At 37.7% G+C, this 12,058-nt stretch overlaps 1 protein-coding gene across 1 annotated transcript in view; it reads left to right on the forward strand.

Moving 5' to 3' along the window:
• The first annotated feature begins 11 nt into the window (after positions 1-11).
• Positions 12-12,058, forward strand: part of LOC145668404 (uncharacterized) — a 187,124-nt gene continuing 175,077 nt past the window's right edge. Inside the window, exon 1 of the mRNA XM_081736206.1 lies at positions 12-164. The gene's annotated coding sequence lies outside the window, so the exon portion shown is untranslated. The remainder of the gene's footprint in view (positions 165-12,058) is intronic.

The raw sequence follows: 12,058 nt of genomic DNA on the forward strand, positions 1-12,058 counted from the left end.
CCGCTCTTATCTATGATTGGCGAGTTGACTGAATCATGTGATCACTTGTCTCGTAACCAGCTCCAATTTTCGGGTAATGAACTTGTCATCAGTAATCGCTTTCTGTGTTAGTGTGACAAGTACAGATCGAATTGAGGATCATTTTTAATTTTATAATTTAATCGGTAAGTATTTTTTAAGATGCCATCGGCATTGTATATTCTTTTACCTATTCATAAGTATAAAATTAAGAATAAGAGGAAGTAATAATTTAGTGTAATTAAACCACAAAAATTATATAAACAAATGTTGTTGTAGTGATAAACAACGGAACTCGTGTGTAAATTGGTAAAAATGAAGTGAAATGAAAATTTTCACGTCCCACGTTTATGCCGTGTAGGCTAAAAGAGATGATAATAATGAGAATGAATGAATTGGAGGAACGAGGAAAATGGGAGAACCCTGGAAAAAAGCACGCACACGGTATTTGAAATGAAATCTTTTAAGTTTTACGTCCCACGGTTATGCCGGCTAGACTAAAGGAAACGGTGATGGTGAGAAATGAATGAAATCGTGGAATGAAGAAAGTGGGAGGAAACGGGAGAACCCCGAGAAAACCCACGCACACGGTGCTTGTCAACCAGAAAGTCCATTTGGCCCGAACTGGGATCGAACCAAGAACCCTATGCACCAGAGGTGAATGCTCTACCTCTGAGCCACCGCTCCCCGCACACGGTATTTGTCCACAAGAGAGCCCAATTGGTGCGAGATGGTATCAAACCAGGGACCGCACGCACAAGAGGTGAGTGTTCTACCACAACCAATGCGGCCAATATACTTGTATAAATTGGTATCTTTCCGTTCTAAACAAAAATAATTTAAATATGATGATATAACGACTATTTTCACTAGTGTTTAAACTAAGATTATACATAAAAAAATATGTTTAGTTTTAACTTTCCATATTTATGCTGTGTAAACTAGAGGAAGCGCTGATGGAAGCTAGTTGGTTGCTTGGAATTCAGCGTTCCTTTTAGCAGTGAAGCTATATGAAACGTGGATCAACAGCTTAACTACATTACTTTTCATTATGAATTAAAGTCGCGTCTCTCCCAAACAATCAGCGCGTACACTGAAAATGTAACCACGAGAAGTCGCATATGAGTATTTGTGGAATAAGAAAGTGGAAGGAAGTTGGAGAACCCGACTAAATCTAGAAGTGCACCCAGGGGGGACTGAGAGGGGTCATGACACTTAGAAATTTTAAGAACATCGGAGCTAGTTAAAGCAATTTAACGACTTAATTACTAAAAATTTTGTTCAAAGAAATTTAAGATAAACATATTTTAACCTGACCACCAAAGTATCCGAGATAATGTGTTTGGGGGATTGTGGATTTCAGGAATATTGATGGGGAGTGGCATGGACTATGGACTTCCATCCTAAACCTATAAACACGTTATTTTCAAGCAATTGATATCGACTACGTTTTCTTCGCACAAAAAAAAAAAAAAAAAAAAAAAAACTATAATGTTTGAGTCTTTTCGATAAAATAAGGATAATGTTGTAGCCTGTAAAATATGATTACAGATCCAAAAAAGGGTGCACAAATAGCAGAAAAAAAGTGTGCTGAAGGCTGCGGTTATATCCAAAAACCTAACATTAAAATCAGAAAATACATCAACAGCGGTCTTTTCTTTTCTCCTAAAATACTGATCAAAAAAGAAATTCTGTTTACTTATTGCTCTGTAGATAGACCTAAAGTGAAGTCCCCAAAGTGGATTAATTTATATCATTATATGTAGAATTTGGTTCGAAAATAATACTTTTCTCTTATAGAGGTAGAAGCCAAAAGCTGTGAACTTCCTGCTTGAATGAAGGAATAAGGATAGAGATGGAATCCAGTCTTAAAACACGCTGAATCAAAAAAAAAAAAAAAAAAACTTTCTTACCGTTCTTGCTCTATGGGTATCCGTTATTGAAACCAGATGGAATTTATTATGGAACATTGAATCCATTTTAAAAATCTCACTATCTTTACTGTTTCTTGCTTTGTGAGATCCAATACTGAAACCGGAAATGGTAGATTTGAGCACTTCCGGTTTAAGTAGAGGAACAAGAACACAGATAGAAACTATTTCTGAGACAAAAGAATTCATATATATGTACTATACAGTTGAGCTCAGTTACAGCAACATCGCTTTCTGCGACATCTTGTCTATTGCGTGAAATACTCAGTTGAAAGGCAAGTGATTTTATACCATACTTAGTACGTCATTCACAAATGCAACAAACTCATATACATATATATACGTATATATATTAGAGACCTGCACGGGCTGAATTTTTCGGCCCGAGCCCAATCCAGCCCGAACGTGGCTAGGCCCGGCCCAGCACGGGCCCAAAAAGTTTTGGAGATTTTCGGCCCGAGCCCGGCCCGGCCCGATAAGTTTATCAAAATTCTTGGCCCAAGCCCGGCCCGGGCCCGATAAATCTTAAGTTTTTATCCCGAATCCGGCCCGATAATTTTTTTTAAAAATAGCTCGAGCCCGAATCTTTCTCAAAATTTAGTACTAAATTTGACATAACCCTTAGAATCATTGTCTAAACTTTGGTTCACAACCTGACGCTTGCCTTCCGAATCGTACCATTGCCCCTTAGAACTTTGCCTGTCATAGGGAGAACAAAAACTCCATTCCCTGTAACAAAAGTCTAACTTAATTGATTTTTAACATAAAGTGAAGATGGCAATATTATTTAGCGACAGGTAAAACATTCCCATCCCTTCTTTTTATATTTTGAGTTCAGTAACGGTCAAGGTCAGAGCTCAATTTACCGCATAATGTTTGCAATCTTGTATAGTGAAAGTGGAGCCGCTAAGCAACACAAACTGTAAATAGCTATTGCATTCTTTGTAACATTTTTCACGGACACACTTCTTCAACGTTTAGCTTTATTCTAGGGATGGCCGGATCCGGATCTGGCCGGATCCGAAAATCCGGATCTGATTGGGTCCGGATCCTTTGGATCCGGATCTCGGATCTGGATCCGGATCTCGGATTTCGGATCTGGATCCGGATCTCGGATCTGGGTCCGAATCTCGGATTTCGGATCTGGATCCGGATCTCGGATCTCGGATCTGGGTCCGGATCTCGGATTTCGGATCTGGATCCGGATCTCGGATCTGGGTCCGGATCTCGGATTTCGGATCTGGATCCGGATCTCGGATCTGGATCCGGATCTCGGATCTGGGTCCGGATCTGGATCCGGATTTCGGATCTGGATCCGGATTTCGGATCTGGATCCGGATTTCGGATCTGGATCCGGATCTCGAATCTCGGATCTTGATTCTTATCCAAACCCACATCCCATCCAAATTATGATAAACATGAATATCTAAAATTCGCCGAAAGTAATTTCACGAAGTCCTGACAGTGAAGAAGAGAACAGAAAATTAAGACGAATATTGACAAGTCTATTTGTTTCCTTCATTCTACTCTAAAGATCAAATGTTTGGCTTACTTAAGAAAAAAAAATGATCCGGATGAGAGCTCAAATGTCGAATCTAGTTCCACTCGGTTGCAGGACCGAGATGAATATTTAAAATTCCTCAATGCACCTATTTCATTGACAGTTAAGAAAACATAAACAGTTAAGACAAGTATTGACTACTTTTTACGTAAATTTATCTTGCTCAGTCTGCTCAAAATATCAAATGTATACCCTACAATTAGATTTAATAATTATTTAGTAAATCACAATATGAGCACCGAGAATAAACTATGAATTTTGGTGCCTCTTATCTAGATTTGAAATTTCGAATTCATACATAGAATCAGGCTGAAATATAAATATTTGAGATCTGGAAACCGAAACATGTGCTAGTACCAAGATCGTAGCCGTTTGTACAGTGGCGTATTTACGATTTTGTTTCGGGGGGAGGCTTTGCCTGAAAATGTGAAAATTCTGCAAGATATTTCATATAGTTTACTATAGTAAGTAAGATTTCGGGGGGGGAGCTTAAGCCCGGAAGCCTCTCCCCTGAATACGCCATTGCGTTTGTACCTAGGTAATGCGAGCGGAAGGCACTTGCACTAATTCCGCATGTAGTTTGAGGAACACGAGAAATTAAAAACAGATAAATATTCTTTTTCAGGAGTAAGTCGCGCTTTAACATGACTTTTCATGAGTGTTGTGTTCAAATATGAAAACTGTAATGACAACTTGTTTGAAATAAAAACCTTTTCATGTTTAACAATAAAATTAGGTACTTTCACATTGGAGAAAAATTAGCAAGGCACAAACCACTGATTAGGGTGCTGATTCTTATGGAAGCTTTCACTTGAACCGGAAGATTTCCTCATGTTAGTATCAGATTGCCACAATTCACCTTGCTGAAAGACGTGGTTTATCAGGAGGTCGGACAAGATTTTTTTGAACGTAGCCTGTAGACTGCTTCTACTCTCAATTATTCCCATATAACAAGACTAGCCATATACATAGTTGGTTCGAAATAAGTTAAAATATCACTAATTGACCTTAAGGGGATAATTGTGATTTAAATATTCGTAAATCAGAAGAGATGTGAAAGTTAAGCGGTAAAATAAATCCGATAATTCCGGAATAAAGAGATTTATATGCAACCTAATGATAGCAATAAAACTCTTTATGTAACATTTTCAAAGCTAAAATTAACAGTTATCTTCTTGAAGAGGGTGTACGGCAGCATAGAATATTACAAATCCAATTATTATAAGTAGTACCTCTGACAGCCCTGCATTTCACATCACCATCGCCCTTCATCCTGACAAGTGGGCAATTCACTTACCCACAATGACTTTTCAGGCGTTCCAGTGACATCAATATCTCAGTTTGGGTTTGGGATCATGCTTCGGTGAACCTTGACTATCACCATCAGCAGCTATTAGAGAATCAGAACTTATTTCTGTATTAGATAATGTGGGTAACTATAGCTTTTCGTCTATAGAAGTCGGAGAGTGTATGGTATTATCGCAGGAAATATTTGATACATAAAACTTAGATTGTCAGTATTTAGGAGCAACTTTTAAAATAATCAGTTACTGTAAATGTGCTACAGATTAGCCGAGAAAACCCGACAGCCATAGTCGAGTGGTCTGCGGCATTAGGCTGTGGATCCTTTTACTGTAAATGTCTTGCATTCAAATCCCGCTTCAAATGAACGTAAGCCCGATGGTAGGAACCAAAGGACTGTCGTGCCAAGAATTTAATTTGTTTTAATTATCATAAATGCCTTCTTTATTATTAAATTTTATCCAATATTTTCTTTTCAACCTGTTTGCGAAACTCAGAGCTAGCTACTTGTTTTCTTTTTTAATTCATGTTCATAGTTAGCACAACTAATCACTAAGGAAAAACAATCATTTCAATAAAATTCGCCTCGCGTCTTTCGTAGCTCTAAGTTATTTTCAGCTTTTTTTTTTCTTTTTAAGCTGAATGGCGTTTTATCACTTTCCCCTCGCTTTCCCTATTTTTTTTTCTAGTTTTACCTATGTTTCTTTGCACGGATATTGTGCCTATATGCACGTGCTTAATGTGTTCGTTTACAAAAGCGGGCCATTTCCCTGCCACTATAGAAAGTAGAGTGCCCTGTATCAGAGAAATATTAATTGACGTATGTAAGTGAATATATCTGTGATGAAGTCATAATTTCTCAGTTTTTGCATCGCACATAGTTTCCTCATCCTCATTAATCTCTTCACCCCCGCTTCCTGAATTCCAGTTCTGGTATTCTTTCTTGAGCAAGGCCTATGTAATGGGAGACTGATGTAGGGTTTAATAAAGAAAGTAGGGTTTAATTTGCACTAATTTTAGAACATTACGTTAATTAAATAATAATAATAATACGGAGTGAGCTCAGGCTACTTGTTAGGATTCTTGCTTCGCAATTGGATTATACCGAGTTCGAATTCGGAGACCAGCTATCCTGACTGAGGATTTTCCAGGGTTGTTCCTCAGTTATACTGGGCAAATGCTAGGTTAGTACCTTGATCTAAGGCTCTGGAGACCTTCCTTCCATTTCTTTCCCAATGTTTTCATCTGTTGATTATTACAGTGTAAAGTGGCTTCTGAGGATGTATCTGGTAGCTTATAGTAAATAAACAATAACGACTTAATATATCTTCACGAAACGTGTGGGTTAATTTAACTATAGCCTTACAGTCACAATAGATAGCTAAAGTTTTAATATTAATTTCCTGACTTTTAAATACTATTTTCATATTGTTTCAGCTTTCAATTATCTCATGTATGTTCCACCGAGAATTGAACCTGAGATCACATGAACAAATGCGAATATGTTAAATATTTTTGAACACTAATATACAAAACACAAAACGCTTCAATGATACGATGCATGGATATGTTTTGGTTACGTCCTGCAATGTATGATTAAAGAAACCTGGAGGGTGAAGAAGAAATAACAGAAATCTCTTTTATATTTACTCCTTCAACAAACTCCTGACCTCAGAAGGGCAAGCCATAAGTTAGGTAATAAAGTCGTACAACGAACACTTTTATTAATACTAATAATACTACACAACCATATCGCTCTCCTGAAATTCTCGTGTGTATGTTTAAAGATCTACTGTTGTTCCACGCCAACCAGTCTATATTTTTTGTTGTACCTTCGAAGTGAAAGATTTGTTGATGGTTGGACTCTAGTGAGTCAGAAACTACTATTAATAAAGAGTTTGTTTTGTCCAGTATTCCTGCGATTAGAAGGGTCTTATTTAAAAGATATTTCATTTGTATATGAGAAAATAAGAAAGTTTATATAAGAAAGTAAATATTGCAAGGTTAAAATAACATAAAGAACAAAGGTAGCACAAACGTGTTATGGAAACATTTAAAAGCTTTGTTTTGACGAATTTTAGATATTCAATTTTATCATCACAATTTCAGATGTAGGTTTGGATACGAATCAATATCTGAGATTCGGATCCAGATCCGAGATCCGAATTTCGGATCTAGATCCGAGATCCGAGTTTCGGATCCAGATCCGAGATCCGGACCCAGATCCGAGATCCGAGTTCCGGATCCAGATCCGAGATCCGAATTTCGGATCCAGATCCGAGATCCGGACCCAGATCCGAGATCCGGATCTGAGATTCGGATCCGAGATCCGGATCTGGGTCCGGATTCGAGATCCGGATCTGAGTTTCGGATCCGAGATCCGGATCTAGGTCCGGATCCGGCAAGATCCGGATCCGGATCTCACTGGATCCGGGATATCCGGATCCGAAAATTTTTGGCCATCCCTACTTTATTCCAATTATCATTTAACGAAAGTCAATAATTATTAAAGAATTGCAATTGATCTGCCCCAGCCCGGCCCGAACTGAAGAGAAATCAGTGTCGGCCAGCCCAAGCCCGGCCCGGCCCAAAGAAATAATGGAGTCGGCCCGGTCCGCGGGCCGGGCCAGGCTTCGGGCCTCGGGCCGTACCCGGCCCGTGCAGGTCTCTAATATATATACGAGTATATATAGGTCTACTTATATATGTCGTATATATAACATGTAGGCTTGATCGAGTAGTCAAATACTTGAGTATTCCCAAACTTCGATGCCTGATATTGATGTTAAATATCTCGGTTACACGCTTACAGTGATATTAATTTAGAATTACATTAGAGATCCTCATGCCTAAGCTGTTAACACACCCACGAGTTCGATTCCCAGCGAGAGCGCATGTGTTTCGGATTCCACGTTAAACTGTAGATGCACGTTTCATATAGCCTCGCTGCTGAAAAGGAAGCTAAACTTACAATCAAATAAAATCGAATCAAGAACGACATTTTTAAAAGATCCTTTTGGTGTCTATAAATAAGTTCAACTGTATATAATATGGGATCTATATATTAAAGTGCTAGGTTTATATGTTTGTGGCCCACCCTTTGGACAATGAGATCTCGAAAACCACAAATTCTAGAAACGTGCCGTTTTCGTGGTTCGATTCCAAATTTTATGTAGATTTGCCAGTTCTCGTTCAATTGTTTTGAAACTTGTCTTTATTTTTCTATTCCACATTTTAGGCGTCATTTTGACCTTATTAGTTTAATATTGCCACTAGAACTTTAAGGTTGATACCCTTCTGAAAGGCAACCAGTAGAGGAGTTAACGTATAGCGAGTTGATGGACATTTCAGCCGCTTTGCTTTAATCTCAAATGACAAAACTTACTGCAAGCTGGCAACTTCGAAGGCTTGTGGACCCACAATGAGGCGTACTCGGATATGGAATTATAAGAAAAAATATTTGCATTTGGTATAATCTATCACTTATCCAAGTTTACCACAAACTCACTCCAACATTCTATATATTAAAACACTATATTTATATATTTGTATAGCAATTCACTGCCCCTGTCTTTTACTTGTGTCCGTAAATGGACTTACACAGATATAGTGAAAAATGGGGAGATTCACGCTCATATTAGAATTGTAGTATATGTTATCTAGTATATGTTAAAATGCTACGTATATCTATAGTCAATTCTTTTCGACAGAGATCTCGGAAACCACGAGCTCCACAAACGTACCGTTTCCGCAGGTCAATTCCAAATTTTGTATGGATTTTCCAGTTCTTATTCATTTTTTTTTTAAAAAGAAAAAACATGCCATTATTTTGCTATTTAACAGTTTAGCGGTTGGTTAGATACAATATGATTAATGTTGTCGCTAGAACATTGCTAAGGTTAATACTAGTGCTGTTCACATTTCATGACATTTTCGTTTTTTTTTTTAACCGAATATCTAAAAATTGATTTCGGTTGCGATTTTGAAAACCGAAATCTGTTTTTCAGTTTTAAAAATCGAAATTGATTTTCGGTTTGGAAAACTGAAACCGGTTTTTCGATTTTCGAAATCAAACATCTGTTATAAAAATCGAAATGGAATTTCGAAATCAAACATCTGTTAGAAAAATCAAATGGAATTTCAGTTTTGAATTAATAAAATGAATCAATTTGAAAATCCAACAACTGGTGATTTTGATCGTCCTTCCATTCCAAAAATACTTTCACGCTAATAATTGAAAGGAGGGTGTTTTAATTAGGGGGAACGGTATTCCCTTTCCTTCGTTTCTTTCAGATTACCATTCCGCTAGTTTTTGAAACATTCCCTATATAAAAAGTACTCGAAACGAGAAATGTCAAATGCTAGCGCCGATAGCCCTGTATATTTTGCATATGAATTTTCAAGTATAACGTTCAATTAAAATTTTTACATATAGGATCTCGCTATGGAAGGTTTATATTATGAAAGTTCGGTATATACTATACCAAAGTATATGACTGATTTCGAACATTACTCAGCGGCGCAATAAATCTCTTCGGGGCTACAGGGCATATTTTGAGGCTCCCTAATCAGCGAGTTGGCCACAATAAAATAATTAAATGAAATCTGAATGAATGGGAGACTGGTAATTAAGGCAAATGAATGAGGATGGAAGAATTAGTGGAATGAGAATGTGGGGAAACGGGAGTACCCAGAGAAAACCCACTTACACGATGTTGTCTGCCACAAACTTACTTGACCGGGGATCGAACCAAAGATTCCACGCCTGAGAGCCATGAATGGATAACAAAAAAAAAAAAAAACAAAAAAACCGTCAACTTACTAGATCTTTCGATTTCAACAAAGACATTTTACATATAAAATGTGAAGTATATCTACTGATAATTACCTACATTAATGATCAGCTTCTCTGTTTTATATTAATTGTTTTAATAGTTGAATGATTTTTACCTCTAAGACATTACTTGCATGTTCACAATAGGGAAGGGAATCAAATCAAGTTTGCTATTAATATGAAACTTTAAAATGAACAAAACTAACAAAATGACTAAGAGAGTAGTTTAGATTTAGATATTCAGTAATATGTAATATGAGGTTCAAACAGTAGTTGTTGGGAGGGCTGGGACTCTGTTGTCTGGGGACCTTGGTGCTTTGTAGCGTTTGCTTCGCCGAATGTTACTGCTCTGAACATACTTCTGCTGGTTAATACTAACTTCTGAATACTCGAAATGAATGGCAGAAAGAAGGAAAGCAAACACAAAGTGGGCAAATTCCTTTTTCTTCTTGCAGCACCTTGCATACAAATTCTTTGTTATTGCCTCAGGGAATCGAACACACAATTGCATATACGCTAAAGGCGCACTCGCTAGTCATTGTACTAGTGGGAAGTGCGATTTTGGTGTTTCAGATAATTCAAATGGTTTTAAGCGTAACATGTGCAAAACCAATCAATTATTTCAATCAATTCAAGAACAAATTCTGAAAATCGAATTTTTTGAATTGTAATTTTGTATCCCGGTATCAGTATGCTATAAGTATAGAGTAACTACATAGATATTTTCTAGAACTTCTTTTCTAATTTATTTCTTCTATAATCGTGTAACCTAGTTCACGTGAAAACACATGAAATGGTATAATCAAACCATTACAGCAGACATTTTAAAAAAGTAATTTTGTCATATGTATGACAACAACAACATATAGTCTATAGAACAAAACAATCTTTCAAATACTAGTAGCTAGGAGTGCTTTTAGGGAGTAGTAAGGAGGGGATTAAAATTAGGAGGAATCATTCGTGTTTAATGCGCTTTGCCAAATAAAAAAAAACATATTAATAATTATAATTATACTAGAATCAATTACCCGCTTCGCTGGGCTAAATTAAGAAAAAATAGTAATATGTTCCGTTACTCAGTCACTTTTTACTATAAAGCCCTCTCTCATATACTATATCCCCCTCCCCTAACTTGCACCGTCAAAGTAAAATAACAAAAATCATCCCAGGCCCGAACCTCATCAATGATGAAAATTTGATCGAGATCGTCGGGTGGTTCAAGAGTTATTAAGTTTTATTTACTTTATATATATCAGGTTATAACCGCATCTATGTTGAAAATTTGATCGAGATGATCGAGTGGTTCAAGAGTAATGAAGTGACAAAAAAAGTCACTTTTCTTTTTATTTATATTGATTTTCACATATCTTCCCTCATCCTCCTCCCCTATCTTGCTCCGTAAAAGTGAAATGATACAAAAACATCCTAAGCCCAAACCTCATCTATGTTAAAGATTTAATTGAGATTGGTCGTTTGGTTCAAGAGTTATTAAGTTTTATTTGTTTTTTTTATAACTCCCTCCTCCCCCCCTAAGTTCTACCGTCAAGGTGAGATGATTAAAACACCCCCAGGCTCGAACCTCATCTATGTTGAAAATTTGATCGAGATCGGTCGTGTGGTTCAAGAGATTAAGAGTCACAAACAGTCACTTTCAATTTTATAATATAGATTGAACGGCTGATTCAGTTGGTATACATCACTGACTTAGCATTAGGGTTTTCAGGTAAAGTGACAAAGTGTAATTATACGAGGGCTGTCTAAAAAGTATCCGACCTTTGGCCAGAAAAATAGTTGCGAATACCTGACAGATTTGGGACCCTAGCCCCTTGTGCTTCCACACACTTAGCCCACCGATCCTTCCACTGCTGGAAACACCGCTGGAAGTCTTCTTTTGGAATGTTGTTCAGCTCCGTCGTCGTGTTCCGCATTATGTCTTCTCTACTCTCAAAACGGGATCCCTTCAGAGACGTCTTCAATTTTGGAAACAACCAGAAGTCACAAGGAGCCAGGTCTGGAGAGTAAGGAGGTTGGCGAACGGTTGTAATTCCATGTTTGGCTAAGAACGTGTGGATCAATTGGGATGAATGTGCTGGGGCGTTGTCATGATGGACGTGCCAGTTCTTCGCTGTCCACATGTCTGGTCTTTTGCGCCGGACTGCGTCACGGAGTCACCTAAGAACATCTTGATAGTACTCCTTTGTCACTGTTTGTCCTTCCGGTGCGTACTCGTGATGCACAATTCCACGGGCATCGAAGAAAACAGTCAGCAACACCTTGATTTTGCTTCGCACCTGCCGCGCTTTCTTCGGCCTTGGAGAATCGGGATGCTTCCATTGAGACGATTGTTGTTTTGTTTCTGGGTCGTACCCGTACACCCATGACTCATCTCCAGTTATCACGGAATTCAGATAC

The sequence above is a fragment of the Thermobia domestica genome, chromosome 13, assembly GCF_964235325.1.
Source record: "Thermobia domestica chromosome 13, izTheDome1.hap1.1, whole genome shotgun sequence".
Taxonomy (NCBI): Eukaryota; Metazoa; Arthropoda; class Insecta; order Zygentoma; family Lepismatidae; genus Thermobia; species Thermobia domestica.